Consider the following 19191-nt stretch of genomic DNA (forward strand, 5'->3'; position numbering starts at 1 on the left):
TGAATATACACACTGAAAGGCCAATGAATGAACAGCAGTGACAGCTATAACCAGTGGTGTGCAGCTAAGTATTTAACAACCAGTTCTCAGGTGGAGGGTGGGGAGCCCTGAGTTGTAGGTTGTGTCATGCTATAAATACTCCCACCAAAAGTAATTTTGGGCTATGTCAATGAACACAGCAGAACCAGAAAGAGATGTACACGATCAACTCTCATGAGCAGGTACAAGCTGGTCTTGCACAACACCCGGCTAAACTGAGCCTGGGGTTGGAATCTTGCATCCATGAGACAAGCCACATTCTTTTGTTGAGGCAAATCTCCTGAGCTGCTGAATCAGAAGTAGCAGGTGACTAATGGGACAAGTGGAGTTAGCCAAATGCACAATTATCTGCAGAGTTGACCGTCTGGCCGATGAGCCTGGGAGTCCATTAGCTTTCAAGAGCTGTGCTCACATTGGCAATGACACTGCCTGGGAAACCATGACCCTGCAGGTCCATGTCCAACCACAACTGAGTTGTGCTTAGATGGTTAGGTGGCCACAACCAACTCTCCTTTGCCTTTGCCTCTAGAAGACCAACCTCCATGTCTCAGTCCTTCCACATATCCCATTATGTCCTGACACAAAAGCCATTCCTCTCTCTTTAGGAGACATCCCATGCTTTCTTGTGCATGGCTATGCCTATCTATCTGTGCTGGCTAAAAAGATAACACTCAGAGGATGGTTTTATAGCTACCATTTCCTAATTCTTAGAAGAGAGAGTCAAATAAAACAGCTTTCCCTCTTATCTTCAACGGGCTAAATTTCTAACCCCAAATCCTACTCCAAGCCAATATTATCCTTGTGATGACAAACCAAGCAATCAGCAAGTGCCATCAATTTTGCTTTCTAAATAGTTCTGAAATCTGCCCCTACTCCCTGTCTACCACCACTTCCTTCTTTTAGGTCCCCACCAGCTTCTGCAAAGACTATTCCCTTGTCCCCTAGCTAAGTGGCTGCTTTTCTTTAATCTCACACCCCCTCTCCTTTCCCTCCTTCACTCAACTAGAAGGAGAATTCAAAATCCCAAAGTGACCTTGTCACTTCTCCCTCCCAGCCTCTCTGTGGTCATCCTCGCCTATTCCCCCAACCCCTACCCTCAACTCTGGTAGCACCAGATGATACGATACACCCCTGTGTCTTTGCATATGCAGTCCCTTCCACTCAAAATTCTTTTCCCCCTTCCAATTGGGCCACTTTGGACAACTCCTCTTAACCCTTCAAAACCTCCTCTGAGTTTTTCTACTCAATGTTAATAGGTCAGTATGAGGAATAGCTCACCTTCTTTCCCCATGTTTTATCCAAGATTTAAAAAAAATAAATGTCATTCCTTAAATGTAGGAAAGTAAAAGTTACTGTTCTTCCTTTTACCTTCCACAGGCTCCTCCCTTTGGGAAGGAGAAGGTTTTACCCGCTTGGGGAGAGAGCAAGAGTTTGATACCCACTGGCCACACACCTCTAGGGGCCGTCAAAAGAGTAGAAGGCTGAAGACCAAGGCCCAGGTCAGTTGCCTGAATTGAGGTCAGATCTACAGTCAGACTGTCTTTATGGGGAAGGCTCAAAGGATGCCTTTGAGGGGAAGTAGCAGAAAGCTCATTTTGACCTCAGCTCCAAAACAGGTCTTAATTCAAGAGTGAAACAGGTCTTAATTCAGCAGTGAAACAGGTATTTTAATCCCTATCTGCTGCTTATGTTGGTTTCTCCATGGTCTGGAACTCATAGAAGAGTCAGGTATAAATAATCAGCCCCTGGAAGCCAGAACATGTGTCAGGAAGAGACTCTTGTACTCAGAGTGGTAATTACCTGCTAACTTGTCGGTCTTCCCCAGTGGACTGTGGGCCCCTGAAGGGCAGGGGCTGAGTCTTTCCTCCACTGATTTGGATACATTCTAGAATCACTGTGTGTCCATCCTGCTTTGGTGGGGTGCCAACTGTTGTGGGACCTGAAAACTTAGAAAGAGTGGGGCCAAGGCGGTCTCTGGGTTGCAGGACCTGAGCCTTCTGCAGGGCAGGGTGAGGAGGCACCCCCCCATGCAGGGATCCAGATGCAGCTCACAGCCCCCTCCCTGCTCTGCCACCTCCTCTCTTACCTTACTCTTCCTCCTTCTCACTCTGCCTCTCTCTTGCAGATCCTCTCCTGCATAGGAGATCCACAATGTGACAGCTCACTGAGGCTGGGGTGCCAGCCCCCCTGAATCCTAGAGGAAGGGACCTCACGCTCCACCCACTTATTTGCACAGAGACCTCCTAGAACATCTCAGCCTGGCTGCGTGTAGGGCAGATCCACTGAAATCTGCTCCTGCAAACCAATCCAGGTATCAGTGACGGGGCAAGGCCTTGAGCCCTTGTGGGGCCTCCGGCCAGGCCTGAAATCTTGCCAACACCAGAGTAACTGAGTAGAATCTTCATCTGCCTTCACGATTACCACCACCAGGGGCTCAGAAAGAAACACACAGGCCACTGAGGTACAAGTCTATGAGCTACATCCTGTCTCGTGACCCATGAGGAAGGGCTGGCCTTATTTAGAAATCTCCCTGGCCAGTGCTGATCACAAGGTGGTGCCCTGCAAAAGAGGGGAAGGGAGAGCTGACAGTTTGCTTTCTTCCCCTGGTGGGGCCAGCAGGGAGCCACCTGAAGCAGCTGGGCTTTCCCAAAGAATCACTTAAGCTTTGTCATCTCAAGGGAGCGTGAGAGTAGAGCTGCCTGCTGGAGCCCTGGTGAACCCCTCACTCTGTCTCTAGCACTTTTTGCCAGTGTGCCATCCCTCACCACACATACCTGACCTCAAGGTTCCTGCCACAGGGGGAATGGCCTGTCAGGCTCTCCCACAAGGGTAGCTGAACTTCCCCTCTGGTTCCAGCCCCGTCTGGGAGCTCTCCAAGGGCACCAAGCAAAGCCAATTGTCTTGTCCATTGGCCTGGAAACAGGAGACGATCCACCAGCTCCTCAAACTGCCAGGCGCCATGTGAAGGGGAGACTGTGAGGGGGCCGGAGGGGGCTCGTCAGACACTCAGACAATCCTAGAAAGAGTGTCAGCACAGCAGCTTCTCTCATCCTGTCCCCTTCCTTCCAGATGACTGTCTCCAGCCCCTCGACAGAGAGGAGGTTTGTCAGTGTGCCTGCAGTCCTTCTGCAGCCAGGAGAGGTCAGCCTGGCCTGGCAGTCAGGTCTCTGGGCTCCCAAACACCACAATCACAGCCCACATAGCTTCCAGCAGAGTGGGAGACTCCATGAGGACAGAGTCCCCTTGAGGTGCAGACGGGGCCAGCAGTGCCTGAAGGAAGGGGAGAGGGAAGAAGGACTTGACCTGGAGAGATGAACTCCCAACTTCACATCCCCCTCCCCCAGGCAAAGGGTGAGCAGAGGCCCCTGTGCAGCTGGAAAGTCTGCTCAGTGGTCCAAGAAGCTTCTAGAAACTGGGAGATTTGAAAGTAACTAGAGATGCTGCCAACACCAGAGCAGCAGGCTAATGGTGAACTCAGGTTCTAAGGGGCTCCTTCCAAAGAGCTTCCATGGGAACCTGCTAGGAGCAGGAAGTAGTCCTGCCCTTCCTCTACCAACCAAGCTGCACTCTAAGCATCTTCCTCTTTGTCTCTGAGAAGCCCAGAAAGCCCAAGATGCAAGCACAGAGGAAAGACTTCTGGAGAGGCCATAAAAATGTCCCAGCAGAGAGCAGCGTCACATACCCTCCACCCATGCACAAACAGACCTGAAATTCCCAACAAGGAACTGCCATCCCCCAGCCCTGAACCCTGCCTCCCAGGTACCCGGCAGGGCCTCTCTCTCAGACTCTCTCTCTCTAAGCACCTTTAGACCCCTGTTTCTGTGGATCCATCAGACTATAAAGAATCAGGACCAGCTCCCCTCTCCACTGCAGTGGAATTCAACTTGCATAAGGAAGACCTTCCTGACAGCCAGGGGTTGGGACCATGCACTGAAGATGTCAGGGAACCCAAGGCCTCCCCTGGGGGTATGTTCTGCAAGCTCTCCTGCCAACCTCTTGCTCGCGGCCCACTGACCCCTCTTCTCATTACTGGCTGGACAGGTCTGGAGGTGCAGGAAAAGGTGCAGATGGGCAGGCTGCAGGCTATGGGTGACCTACCTTGGTTCTGCATCCAGCTGGAGCTTCAGTTTGATCTCTGGAAAATTCACAGCTTGACTGAGTTCAATAACTCCACCCCCACCCCTGGAACTACACACTGTGTCATAAATAACCTGACTACCAGATTTTTGACCACTCTTACAAAATCAATTTCTTTTCCATCCTCTATTTCTGTTCCCCAAACGTCAGCCCTGACAATAAATTTCACCAATCTACAAAAATGTGTACTTTCTAAAACTTTGAATAACTGGATCTTTACCCACAAGGTAAATTATCCCACATGCTATGGGCCTATGAGTTTGTAAATTTCAGTGAGGATTAATGCATGACAATAGAAAATGAAAATAAAATATTTAATCTTATTATTGAAAGGCAAAAAATATCATATATAATATGTATTTAATATTAAGAAAGTAAGTAAAATATTATTCTACAATACCAGTTTCACATCTCTTTTTAATAGTCTACTAAAGAAACATTGGCTACTTTATCAGGCTTGGTACACAAACACTGCTTAAGATAGTAAGGTTGTCAAGGTCGAGAGCTGAACTACGCTGTGTTAAATTCTCTGTCCTAGTGCCTGGCAAGTGCCAGGCACATAACATGCAACATAAAGGTTTGCTGAATGAAGGGGTGAAGAAATTAATGGCATTCTAGCGCATTCAGTGTTTAATTTTCAAATTCCAGGCAAACACCCACACAACCTGCTTCTTTATCCTACTCAATAATCACTGTGCATAAACTTACAAACCTTCATTGTCCTAACCATTTCTGACATGCCAGTAAGTGTTAACTCTGCTTATATTTTAATTGACAGTCTTTCTAAAGAGCCAGGAAGGCCTAAAACATTGCTGATGTACAGAAGATGCATGATTTGCTTAGAAAAGAAAAACTAGGTGTTCATACCGGCAATTTGATCTCTCCATCTTGCTTCTTTCTACTGCATATCCACTGAGAGTGCACGACAGCCCAGCCAGCTCTGCAAGGGGTCCTGAGACCTCAATTCCCATAGTAAGCCCTACTCAAAAGAAGAAAACCTACTAATCATATCACAAAGGTGATATTACAGGGTGCCCCAGGGAATTCCCATTGGATAAGAGCAAAACCTACCACACTAGGTGTTTGTGGATGAAATGAGTTAATACAAATAAAGCTCCTGGAAAACTATCTGGTGCTTGATAACCCCTAGGTAAATGTTATCTACACTGAAATATTTTTTTTCTTTTTCAGATTCTTTTCCCATATAGATTATCACAGATTATGGGGTAGAGTTCCCTGTGCTATATAGCAGCTCCCCATTAGCCAATTCTATCAGACTGTAGATTCCACGAGGGCAAAGATTTGTCAGTCCTTTATTCCAGTGTTGAAAGATGGGTCTGGCACATAGCAGTTGCCCAATAAACATTTGTGTTGACTGGCCCCAGGCTTCAGAGGAAAGGGAATGAAAACCTATATAAGAGGAGGAGCATGTGGGGCCCCTGGGACAATCTTGGAGGGAAAGACAAGAGGCGGGGATGGAGGGAGGGAGAGAAAGGAGAGCAAGATGATGGAAGGAAGGCTGGCTGGCCACCTCTGGATGCCCCTTCACCCCCTGAAAATCTTAAGCCTACCAATCTTACATTTGACTGGTGTGATGACTGCTGACAGTGTGGGGGTTACTCTGATTGTTGTTAGGATCAGAGGAGGGCTAAGGTTCCCATCAGGAAGATGTGGTCAGAGCAGAGGCTGGCACAGAGAAAAGGAAGCCTGCAGACTGGGAAACCTTTGGCGATATGCCACTACTTCTGGGTGAGCTCTGGGCTTCCACTGGCTCTGGACTTGGGCAGGGGTTTAAGGGTGATTTCACCCTGGTCTCAAGGCACAGAATGGCCAGTGGGTGAGTTCTGGAGTGGACATGACACATCAGGGAGACAGTTAAGAATTTTCATTTGCTTCTCAAAGTGTAATATCCCAAAGAGTTGGTGTCAAGGAAGAAAATGCCAGGTGTTCATCTCTGGACAATTACCTCCATAAAACCCCCAATTATTGATCACATGTACTCAGGCTCTTTATATATGTATATGCACTGAATCCTTGCAATAATGTTATAAATCATTAAGCCCACTTCACAAAAAAGACATGGAGCCTCAGAGAGGTCAACCCATTGCTGAGGCCATGTGGTCGGCAAGTGGTCAAGTAGGAACACCACCCAGGAATGTCTATTTGACGGCCAAGGGCACATCCTAACCCCACTCACACGTCTCTCAAGTTGGGCCACTGGAACAGTGGTTGCAAAGCTTCACAGTTTAGAATCATGTTCTCTGAGAATCAGAACAAAGGATTGTCTTAAAACTAATTAGCTGCTCATATTCAAAACCAATTAATTTTAGCTAAGCTCACTGAAGCCTCACCTTCAATGATGAAAAATACCAAACCTGAATTCATCATCAAAGACAGCTCCCCAGCAGGAAACCCACTCATCTAAATAACTCAGCTTCCTGAGCTACCTGGGCCCTGATGAAAGCAGGGAGTATGGCCACTGGCTGAATAGTAATCCACAAGCACAGAGCGGAGCCAAGCCCTCAGTACATGGACCCGAGCGGGCACACATTATTAAAACATAAGCTGAAAATCACTTATTCTGCATTAGGTGATTAATAGTGCCGGTCCTTTCCTGGGACATGGCAGCGGCCCTGAGAAATGATGCTATTACTCCCAGTGAATGGAGATGTTAAGGGACTCGTTACCACCAGGGCGATGTGTACAATTTCATGGTTAATTAGGACTTTTGGTTATGGGGGGGTGGCATGGGAACTCCGCTGTATTACCCAGCCTAAACAGAGTTCTTAATCCCTCACCTCTCCCTGCCTTTAAACTGTGATGACGTAAACTTTAAGGACCGAGGCAATCAAAGATGCTCTGGTTTAAGGAAAACCCAGGAGTGACTGCTGGAGATGATTTCTGTGGTGATCCTAGACCAGCCAAGTCCTGACGGCCTCTCATCCACGCGCACGTCACCTCGATGCCCTCCGTGGTATAGCAGAGGCACTGCAGACGTGGTTTCCAGGGAGAAAAATGATTTTTAATCAAGACGGGGAAATGGAATTACATGTGCAATTAGATAGAAACAGCCACAAAACCACAAGTGAAGGAGCACGCTGTAATACTGGGCTTCAGTTCTCAGGGGCTAGCGAGGATTTAGGCATAAACTATGCTGAGGCAGGCATTTAGATTTGTGTTCTCGGCTGACCGGAACTTCCCAGGAGAAAGATAATGGCCACTTTGTCCTCATTGGAAACACCCCACGTGGTGATGCGGTGGCTGCTGGCCCTTTGTCGGTTCCTGCTTTTTGCTCTCCTGGCCCTGACCTCAAGCTTATCATCCTGGCAGACAAATGAACACATGGCTAGGTTTTCCTCACTTTTGGAAGCAAACTCCAAAAGCCTAGTGAGGAAGATAAACAATTCTGAGGCACCGGGATCAAAGGTCATCAGTTAAGGGCTCCAATTTGCATGCATTTCAAGTTCATAGGCATATTGAGCAGAGTGATACACACACACACACACACACACACACACACACACACACACATTTATACAAACATTGACTTCTCTGACCGCTGAAGGATCACTGGAGTGCAAAAATAGGGCAAAGAGGCAGCCACAGCCTGGGATTATAAGTCTGTCAACACAATCACTTTCTGTGGAGCTTTGCAAAGCCTTACAGTAGGGGCTTCTGGGGCAGAAGGTACTAAAGCCCCAACAACGGCAACCTAATATTCTAAGTTAGAGAGGCTGCCAGAAGATGCCAGCATGGCTTCTCCAGTCCCAGGCCAAAACATACAGTAAAACTTGGAAGTAAAACCACTTCAGGAAAAAGTAGGGCTAGGCCAGTGGCTTGGGCTCAAAACCCAATGCCCCGGGTCCATGGCAGAGCTTCAAGCCGATGCTAATAGATTCTCCCTACCTGAGGACAGAGTCTAGGTGAGTGTTTGTGTGTAGAAATGCCATGTGGGAGGAGGGGTGGGGGGAGGGCTGCAAATTATGTGGCCCCATGTGGCCTAAAGCCTCATTAGCTTTTATTCCTGACACATGACACTGAAGATTGACCTTGTTTGTAATGTCGGTAATAATAATAACAATAATATAGTAATACGGAATTCTGTAGGACATGTGAAAAGCTCACAAGTTTTACAGACCTATAGACCTGGGTATGCATTTTTTTTTTGGGGGGGGGAGTCTTTTTTTTTTCAGGGCTGCCCTGTGCCCCCATGGCATGTGAAAGTTCCTGGGCTGGGGGTCAAATCAGAGCTGCAGCTGCCTGCCTACGCCAGAGCCACAGCAACACCAAATCCAAGCTGCATCTGCGACCTGCGCCATTCATGGCAATGCCAGATCCTTAACCCATTGACCCCCACTGACCAAGGCCAGGTATCAAACCCACATCCCCATGGACACTATGTCAGGTTCTTAACACACTGAGCTCCTGAACTCCCGGGGTATATGTTTTTGATTCCTCCTCTTTTCTATGGCCCATCTTCCTTCTCTATAAAACAGAAGTAGTAACTCACCTCTCTTACAGAATTAGTGAAAGAATTGAAAATGGAAAAAAAGAACCCTTTTATGTGTCAAGCTTCATGCCAGACACTTTATAGATGTTGCCTTATTGTGTGGGCCAGGAAAAGCCGGTCTAGTAGAAATGGTGGGGTTCTAAGCCAGAAGACGGAAAGCAAGTCTGATACTATAAACCAGGGACAGATATATTCGGTCCCCGAATAAGGCAGAGGCTGCTTCCCATCAGCACTGAGAAAATTCAGCTGTTATGCAGCAAGGGGGACCTGTGAGATGCCCTGCATTTCCCAAATCACCTGGCCTGTGGATGGGTATGGCTGCTCTGCTTGGCTCCGATGACCACCAGGACCAGATTCCATCCCACAAATCTCACTTGTCCAAACCCTTAAGAAATGCAATACTTTTCTTAAGATGTGTTTGAGTCCTGCCTGCAGCTCAGTTCGTCCCTTCTCCTTGTCACTCATCCAAGCCCATCGCACTGTTGCCTGACAAAATGTCACCCCTTCATTACCTAGGCTGTCCACATTGCCCCATACACGGCTGGTTTTAGAAAGGGAGACTCTACACTCACTGTTCCCATGGAGTAAGAGAACATGTGTTGAGCACTTGCCAGAACTCAATCTCAGATTGTCTGCTTGTCCAATTCTTCCAACCCTGGCAGGCAGCAGGGAAATGACAGGATCTATGCACACAGGAAAATCTGCATGCATTCTCACAAGAAAGTCAGGTGAGGACATACATCTAAGGATCACTGAGAAACCAAGTCAATAGATTTATGAAGGGGGGCAGGTTGGTAGTGATGCTTTATGAGAAAAGTCTGTGTTTCTGATTTTTCTCTTAAGCTTTTTAAAATTAAGCACAGATGGCTAGCATCAAAAAGACAATAAATATCAAGTATTGGCAAGGATGTAGAGAAAAAGGAATACTCAGGCACTACTGGTGGGATTGTAAATTGGTGTAGCCATTATGGAAAGCAATATGGAGTTTCCTTAAAAAACTAAAAACAGAACTACCGTATGGCCCAGCAATTCTGCTTCTGGGTATTTACCCCCCAAAACAAAAGACTAATTTGAAATACACATGCACCCAATGTTCACTGAAGTATTATTTGCAATAGCCAAATATGGAAGCAACATAAGTACCTATTGCTAGACGTATGGATAAAGAAGAAACGGCACACACACACACACACACACACACACACACACACAGGAATATTACATAGCCATTAAAAAAATAAATCTTGCCATTTGTGACATGAATAGATCTGGAGGGTATTATGCTACGTGAAATAAGCCAGACAGAGAAATACAAATATCACATGATCTCATTTATGTGTGGAATATAAAAAAAGCAAACAAACAAAACAAAATGAAAACAGACTCATAGATACAGAGAACAAATGGGTGCTTGCAGAGGGGAGGAGATATGGAGTTGGATGAAGCAGAAGAAAAGGATTAAGAAGTCCAAACTTCCAGCTATAAAATAAATATATATACAGACATAATATACCGCAAAAGAATATGGCCAATAATATTTTAAAAACTTTGTATGAGGACGTGTGGTGACTAGACTTATGATCATTTCATAATGTATTCAAATGTCATGTCACTATGTTGTACACATGAAACTAACATAATATTGTACATCAACTATATTTCCATAAATAAGTGAACAACGCTTACTGAAAAATTTTAAAAAATGAAGCCCAACAATCCTCAACCGGTAAAATTAATTTGGAACTGAACAATCCTCTTTTTTTGAGTAGAATTCAACATCACTAAGAATTCAACATCACATTCAATTAATCCTAAGTTAATTTATAAATTTAAAGCAATAACAAATAAACATCAACAAGTTGTTTTTCTGAAACTGCAAGCTGATTTTAAAGTTCAAACCGGAGTTCCCGTCGTGGCGCAGTGGTTAATGAATCCGACTAGGAACCATGAGGTTGCGGGTTCGGTCCCTGCCCTTGCTCAGTGGGTTAACGATCCGGCGTTGCTGTGAGCTGTGGCGTAGGTTGCAGACGCGGCTCGGATCCAGTGTTGCTGTGGCTCTGGCGTAGGCCGGTGGCTACAGCTCCGATTCAACCCCTAGCCTGGGAACCTCCATATGCCGCGGGAGCGGCCCAAGAAATAGCAACAACAACAACAACAACAAAAGACAAAAGAAAAAAAAAAAAAAAAAAGTTCAAACCAAAAAATGAACAAGGAGAAGAGCTAGGGGGAAAAAACCTAAAAGAAAAGAAAAGGAGGGGCTTCAGGAAGACCTAATCCTGCCAGGTTGAAAATGCATGTATTAGATAATATCAATAATTAAAACAGTTTGGTACAGACATGTGAAAGATCATAAGAAAGATCAATGAAACAGAAGAGAATTTAGAGAAATACTCAAATATCTGCAGTATTTTGGTATACTGTAAAGTATATTATAAAAAAATTTATATTATAAATTTGGCATTGCAAATCAATGAGGAAAAGATAAATGTTTCGATAAATGGTATTGAGACGACACACCAAGCAAAATTATAAATTGATCTTATATTTAAGTATTTAAAATGGAACTATAATAGAACTTCTAAGAAAAATGGAGAAAATCCTTTATTACTTTGTATTGGCATATGTTTTCTTATGAATGAAAATTCACAAGTCATAAAAGAAAAGATTGATAACTCTGCTATATATAAATCAAAAACCTCTTCATGAAAAAAAGCCAAGTAACAAACAACAACAAACCAGGTTCAGTAATTTCAACTCATGACAAAGATCAAGGGACAAAAATCCCTAACTAAAAAGAGCTCCTCAAAACCAACAGAAAAATAAGCAAAGCACATGATTCACAGAAAATGAAATACAAATAACTCCTGAGCATGTGAGAAGAGGCTTAATCTCACTCAAAAGAGAAATGCAAATTAAAACTATGCTCTCATACTATTTTTATCCATCAGATTGGCAAAAATCCAAAAGCTTGATAACGTATTCTGTTGACAAAACTATGGGAAGGCAGGCATGTTTATAAGTTGCTGGTGGGAGTATAAATTGGCACAACCCTTTTGGAAGGGAATTTTGCAATAGCTATCAAAATTACACATGCAAAAATCCTTTTACTCTGCAATTCCACTTTTAGAACTTTATCTGATACTTCGAAAAATGCAAACTGACCTAATTACAACATTATTCTTTGCAACACTATTTTTCACAGCAAAAGATTGGAGAGAGCCCAAATGTTGTCTTTAGGAAGCTGGTTAAATAGGTAACGGCGCATCCATACAATAAAATACTGTGCAGCTGCGGAAAAGATGAGAAAATTCTTAATATGCTAATACAGAAATATCTCCACAATGTTTTATACCAAGTGAAAAGAGCAAAATGCAGATTAAGGACCTGTAGTATATCTCTGTCTGCATAGAGAGGTGGGAAAATGTGAATTTACACACATATCTACTTATAAGTCATAATAAAAATCTAGAAGGACCCCCTCCCATGAATAATCTGAGGGACTGAGGAGGAATAGAACTGAATGGGGCTTAGGAGAATTTTCTCTCTACGCCTTCTCACACTTAACTTTTGAGCCAGGGGAATGTATTGTCTGTGCAAAAAATTAAAGAAATGTGTTACTTTTTTTAAAGGATAAACAAACGTTAATGAAGTAGATCAGAGACCACAAAGATTCAGTAAACTCTAGAACTACAGAGACAGAAGATATGACAGCTAAGTATGATCAGAAAGGGAATGAGTGAGACTCCAGGACTAAACTGGAAGTGCCAAGTGCAGTAACTGGGATTGTGAAGAGATAATCCACAGCATTTGGAATGGCTGGGCAATGGAGGCCTACTGTGCAGCACAGGGAAGTGGGTATGACTGGGTCACTTTGCTGTACAACAGAAATTGAAGAAACACTGTAAACTGACTAAACTTAAAAACAGTAATAAATACAGGGAAGGAAAAAAAAGAAATATGCACCTTAACGTTCTTCAGCTACAGTAGTTCCTTCTTGTCCTTGGTTTCAAGTTGCAAGGTTATCCTTAGTCAACCACAGTCAAGTTATTAAATGGAAAATTCCAGAAATCAACAATTTGTAAGGTTTTGTGTTTTTCTTTGGTTTTTTTGTTTGTTTGTTTTGTCTTTTGTCCTTTTTTAGGGCTGCACCTGAGGCATATGGAGGTTCCCAGGCTAGGGGACTAATCAGAGCTGTTGCTGCCAGCTTACGCCACAGCCACAGCAACAGCAGATCCGAACCGCATCTGCAACCTACACCACAGGTCATGGCAATGCCAGATCCTTAACCCACTGAGCAAGGCTAGGGCTCCAACCCGAAACCCCATGGCTCCTAGTCAGATTCATTTCCATTGTGCCATGACGGGGACTCCAACAATTCATAAGTTTTAAACTGCACGTGATTCTGAGTGGTATGAAAACAACCCACCATCCATCCTGCAGGAGACAGGAATCACCCCTTGGACCAGGGTATGGCACCCGTTAGTCTCTTACTAACCATCTCCTTTATCAGAGCTATCTCAGTATCACAGTGCTTCTGGTCAAGTGACTCTTATTTTACTTAATAATGGCCCCATCCAAGGGGGAGGGGGAGGGAATGGGATGGATTGGGAGCTTGGGGTTAATAGAATGCAAACTATTGCCTTTGGAATGGATTAGCAATGAGATCCTGCTGTGTAGCACTGGGAACTATGTCTAGTCACTTATGATGGAGCATGAGAATGTGAGAAAAAAGAATCTATACATGTATGTGTAACTGGGTCACCATGCTGCACAGTAGAAAAAAAATAATGTATTGGGGGAAAAATAATATATTGGGGAAATAAAAAAATAATAATAATAATAATGTCTCCAAAGCACAAGAGTAGTGATGTTGCCAATTCAGGTATGCTGAAGAGAAGCCAGAAAGTGCTTCAACTGAAAAGGTGAAAGTTCTCAAGGAAAGGAAAAAAAAAATCATGTGCTGAGTTTGCTAAGATCTACAGGAAGAACGAATCTTCCACCCATGAAATTATGAAGAAGGAAAAAGAAATCTGTGCTAGTTTTGCTGTCACACCTCAAACAACAAAAGTTACAGCCACGGTTCCTGACAAGTACTTGGGTGATGGAAAGGGCACTAAATGTGTACAATAACATATGTTGGAAAAGAGAAAGAGAGACCACCCTCACATGACTTTTGTTGCAGTATATTGTTATAATTGTTCTATTTTATTATTAGTTGTTGTTCATCTCTTACTGTACCTAATTTATAAATTAAGCTTTATAAAGGTTGTATGTATAAGAAAAAACACAATATATTCAGGGTTCATTCAGTACTATCCACAGTCTCAGGCATCCACTGGGTATCCCAGAACATATCCTGCATGGATAAGAGGGGCTATTGCATCATATACATTATATAAAACTCGTGTGTAGAGAGTTCCCTTCGTGGCGCAACAGAAACAAATCTGACTAGAATCCATGAGGATGCGGGTTCCAGCCCTAGCCTCGATCAGTGGGTCGGGGATCTGATGTTGCTGTGATCTGTGGTATATGTCACAGATGCAGCTCAGATCCCCAGTTGCTGTGGCTGTGGTGTAGGCTGGCAGCTATAGCTCTGCTTCGACCCTTAGCTTGGGAACTTCCATATGCCACGAGCACAGCCCTAAAACAAACAAACAAAAACTCATGAGTATATGTATTTATATGCATTTCATAATGCAAAACATTTTAATGAGCAATAAATGCCCTTTGTCCCCAGCAACTGTACATTTAGAAATATTTTTTAAGGAAATCACTGAGAACGTGCTCAAAGACTTTGGTACAAAGCTATATCTCACACATAAATGTTCAACAACAGATGATTCATTAAATAAATCATGGCCTCCCGTACAACGGAATGCCAAGCAGGCACCAAATTTATGCTGCATAAGGTTTAATGATACCAAAAGATGTTTATTCTCTGCCGGCAAAGACATACGCTAAAATATTAACTGCAGTTATCTCTGGGACTAGGATTATGGATGGCTTCTTTTCTTTTGCATATTAACATTTTCTAATTTTTCTACAATGAATATGGATGACTTGCAAAATAAAAAAACAATAAAAGTTATTAAAAAGAAAAAGGAAAAGGAAAACCCCACATTAAGGAGTTCCCATTGTGGCTCAGCAAGAACCCGACTAGCATCCATGAGGACATGGGTTAGATCAATGGCCCTGCTCAGTGGGTTAAGGATCCAGAGTTGCCGTAAGCTGTGGTGTAGGTCACAGAAAAGGCTTGGATCTGGTGCGGCTCTGGTGCAGGCCAGCAGCTGTAGCTATGATTCAACCCCTAGCCTGGGAACTTCCATGTGCGGCAGGTGCGGCCCTAAAAGGCAAAAAGAAAAAAGAAAAAAAAGAAAAACCCCAGCTTAGCTGATTGATATCCAAGAGTGCTACCCTAATGGACATCACCTGTCTAGTTGCTCTATTCCAATAATTTCTTTTTAGCTTTTTTCCTTTTTTAAGGCCTCACCCACAGCATATGGAGGTTCCCAGGCTAGAGGTCTAATTGGAGCTGTAGCCACCAGCCTATACCACAGCCACAGCGACCCAGGCTCCGAGCCACATCTGCGATCTACACCACAGCTCACAGCAACCCCAGATCCTTAACCCATTGAGTGAGGCCAGGGATTGAACCCACAACCTCATGGTTCCTAGTCGGATTCGTTAACCACTGGTCCACGACGGGAACTCCTACTCCAATAATTTTTAAATTGCACTGTGGTGAAATCCAAAAGCACAGGAAAAAATCCTCGGGGTCTACAAAGGGCAAGCAAGATTTGAGGCTCTGCTCCACACCCCAGCCCCTCCCCTTCCTACACATACACAAACACACACTTAGAAGGACTCCATTTTCTGCAGTTTTATAAATAGGCCTTTTGCCTAAGATTTAACCTGGCAGATGAAAAGACACAAAAATACTGTCCCACGAAAGCTCTGTCTTTATGCCTATTCCAAGCACCAAGAAACCATTCGACTGCCCTTAACCCTTGAAAAATGCCTTTCCAGAACTCAGGTAATGAGTCTGAATGGCTTTTATCGCAGGCAGATGACAGCAAGAGTGAAGGCCCATAGGTACGATTCCACAGGATGGATGTGGGCTTGCCTGCCACTAGAGAGAGGAATGGGGGCGGAGCTGGGGGCAAGGTGAAACCAGAGTGGGCACCTGAGAAACAAAGACAAACTGAGGAAGGGGGTCAGAGCCCATCCCCATCTGCAGGTGCGGGAGCAGAGCCTGGGTTGGTCTTTGAGAATATACTGAGCCAGATCTGCCACCAAAGATGGTGCTGGAAATTCAGACTTGGTCTGCTCTTTTCCCAACTCTAAAAGAAAATCAAGACCAGTGTCCTGCTGACGCTCCTTCCAGGCAAGGACCCCTGACGTACCCATAGCTTTTTCCTTAAGAGCATGAAGGAGGGAGCAGTGTGCCCTGCAAAGGCTGAGTCCAGATGTCATTCTCACTTTGGCCCCTGGCTGCAAAAAGTGGCTGATCTGTATCTAGTTCCGAAAAGACATCAGTCTAATAACAATACACTAGCAGTTATCATTTATCATGTTTTCGCTAGTAATCAGGCAGTGCAATCACATAAACAATTTCATTTAAACCGAGCAGCAAGACTCTGAGGTAGTCTAGGAAACGCACTGTAACAATGGCCCCACTTCTCCACTTTTTCCTGTATCTACACTGTATCATGTGACTTTTCTATGAAGAGGTGAAGTTTCTATGTCATCCTTTGACTTGGGGCAGATTATTTTGACTTTCTTTGGCCAAAGAAGTGAAACAGAGATAATGATTTGCCTACTCTAAGCCTGGGTCTCAAGAGCCTTTGCACACTTCCACTCATTTTTTGGAATCCCGCTATTTTCCCAAGAACAAGCCCAGAGTAGCCTCCTGTAGGATGAGGGGCCACATGGAGAAGAGCTCTCCCAGCCAAGGTCACCCTAAGCCAGCCAACCCTCCAGCTGACCACAGACATGAGTGAGCCAAGATCAGCCAAGCCAAGCTCAGATCAGCAAAACCACTGGGTAAACCTGTAGATTCAGGGGAAATATTATACAGTTGGAATTTCAAACTGCTAAGTTTGGGGATAATTTGCTGTACTGAATTGTTATGGTGACAGATAACTGGATACAGGTGAGTACCATTACGGTTGCCAAACTCAATCTGAGAAAGGAGAAACTTTCCTGTTATAAACTGAACGTGTCCCCCCAGAACTCACATGTTGAAGCCCTAACCCTCGCTTTGTGTTGAATATTTGGAAATAGTGCCTCTGGAAGGTAATTAGCATGAAATAAAGTCATGAGGGCAGGGCCCTGGTGACCCTTGAAAAATGCCTTTCCAAAACTCAGGAAATAATAGAGCTCTCTCTTTCTTTCTTTTTTCTTTTCTTTTCTTTTTTTTTTTTTCGGTCTTTTCGTCTTTTTATGACTGTTCCTACAGCATATGGAGGTCCCCAGGACAGGGGTCCAATGGGAGCTGTAGCTGCTGGCCAACACCAGAGCCGCAACAATGAGAGATCTGAGCTACGTCTGCAACCTACACCACAACACCAGATCCTTAACCCACTGAGGGAGGCCAGGGATCAAACCTGAATCCTCATGGATACTAGTCAGGTTCATTAACTGCTAGGCCATGACGGGAACTCCTCTCTCTCTCTCTCTCTCTCTCTCTGCCATGAGAGCACAAAGTGACAAGATAGCTGTCTGCAAGGCAGGAAGAGAGCTTTCACTAGAACCCAACCTTACTTGCACCCTGACTTGCAACTTCCAGAACTGTAAGCAAATTAATTTCTATTGTTAAACCCCATTTTGTTATAGCAGCCAGAGCAGATTAAGGCAAGACCTCACAGCTAGTAGAGGACAGAGTGAGAACCCAAAGCCTCTGCCCTTACAGAACAGTCCATGGCGTCCTACCCAGCCTTAGGGCTGTGACCAGAGCAGACAGACTCCACTTCCACAGAATTCATCAGCCACACGCATTGGTCTTGAGCTACCCCAGAATCCTAAAGGTCAAGGCACATGGAATTCCAAAGCTAGAAACGTACTTAGAGGGTGTTAACACCAACTCTCTGGTTACACAGGTGATGGTACTGAAAACCAGATGATCCAAATGAACTGTCCAAGGTCAGACTATAAAAAGGCAAAGAAAAGACTGGAGTAAAGCTCTCTTATCTCCCAGGGAAGAGCTCATTTGTCCACATTGGGCTAATCTGTCTCTCCAAGAAGAGTAAGTGCAAGAAAAGTTTGCCCTTTGGCAATTCTTGTCTTTCTCCCAATCCCAGAAGCCCAGTCTTGAATTCTAGGAACCAAAATGCCCAGGAAGGCATGAATTCCTACCTCATCTCCCCTCTTCTCCACAAATAAGCCTGCTAAGCCACACAATCAAGATGGCATGGGCAGACGGTAGTGCCTGGGTCCCTAGCGGTTATTCAAGGACATAAGGCTGCTTCAGCCCACCAGCACCATAAAGGCAGCAGCAGCCTATGCCCATGTAGAGCCCCTGGGTCACCCTTAGAGCTTCTCCAAGGCCACATGGGGATCTTGTAGCGGAGGCTGGAGCTTATGGCAGCACTTTGGCTGTTGCCACGCATATGGCCACCTGGCATCTACTTCTAAGAGCTCACAAACCACACAGTAATCAGAAGCCCCTAGGGCTTGGGGCCCATCTGCTATGCAAAGATAGAGCCTCATTTCAGATGCCATGAAGCCTCAGAGGATGCTGTGTGCTTCCCTTGAAGCTGGAGCGCTGCCCCAGCCTTTAGGCTGCAGTGAAACTCAAAGAAGATGAAGTTCACCCAGCACATAGGCAGAGGGCTGCTGTCTCTAGGGCTCTGGGGACACTCTGATGGACATGGCATAGTTGGGGCCCTCAAGGAACCTTGGTCAAGTAGTGAGTGTCCTACAGAAGTTTATACAGTTGCAGGTGTGCACAGAGGATGACAGATTCTGGTCTGGAGGGAGAGAGGGCAGGAAGGGCCTTAAAGAAAACTTTTCAGAGAACATGACCTTTGGGCTGGAGCTTCAAGGAGCTCTCTCCTGTGATCACTTCTCTGGAAGCTGCCCAGGAGTCATCTAGGATTCAAGTGAGGAATGAAGTGGATGAGAACTCTGTCTCCTGTGTTACCTCCTAGACAGACCATGCTCTCCAGCATCTGAGCTCAGCTTCTTTTGCAATGGCCAACAAAATGGCTTGGATCCCTTACTGCCACTACACTGCTTAAAATCAAGCCGTGCTCCCCTTTTTTTCTTCAGGGAAGCTTAGAGCCTTTCATATGGTCTACAAGGTCCTGCAGGTTTGCCTTTGCCCTCTCCATCAGCATTTTTGGCTGTTCACACTTGCCCTCCCTGGCTAGGTTTCGGGAATTCCAGCTTTCCTTCAGTTCCCACATTCCTCCCACATAGGTCTTGGCACGTGCTGTTTCCCCTGTGTTTAGGTATCATCTCAAAGTTCCCTTCATCAGGGAACTCTCCCCCCAGCCCCCACCCTT

At 44.9% G+C, this 19191-nt stretch overlaps 1 protein-coding gene across 5 annotated transcripts in view; it reads right to left on the reverse strand.

The window, feature by feature from the left end:
* The window catches only part of GRID1 (glutamate ionotropic receptor delta type subunit 1), a 688013-nt gene that overhangs the window by 385580 nt on the left and 283242 nt on the right, over positions 1-19191 (reverse strand). The gene's annotated exons all lie outside the window — the stretch shown is intronic.

This window comes from Sus scrofa, chromosome 14 (assembly GCF_054392235.1).
Source record: "Sus scrofa isolate SSC_HxYL_T2T_F1_AM1 chromosome 14, Sscrofa_HxYL_maternal_Yorkshire_Landrace_v2.0, whole genome shotgun sequence".
Lineage (NCBI taxonomy): Eukaryota > Metazoa > Chordata > Mammalia > Artiodactyla > Suidae > Sus > Sus scrofa.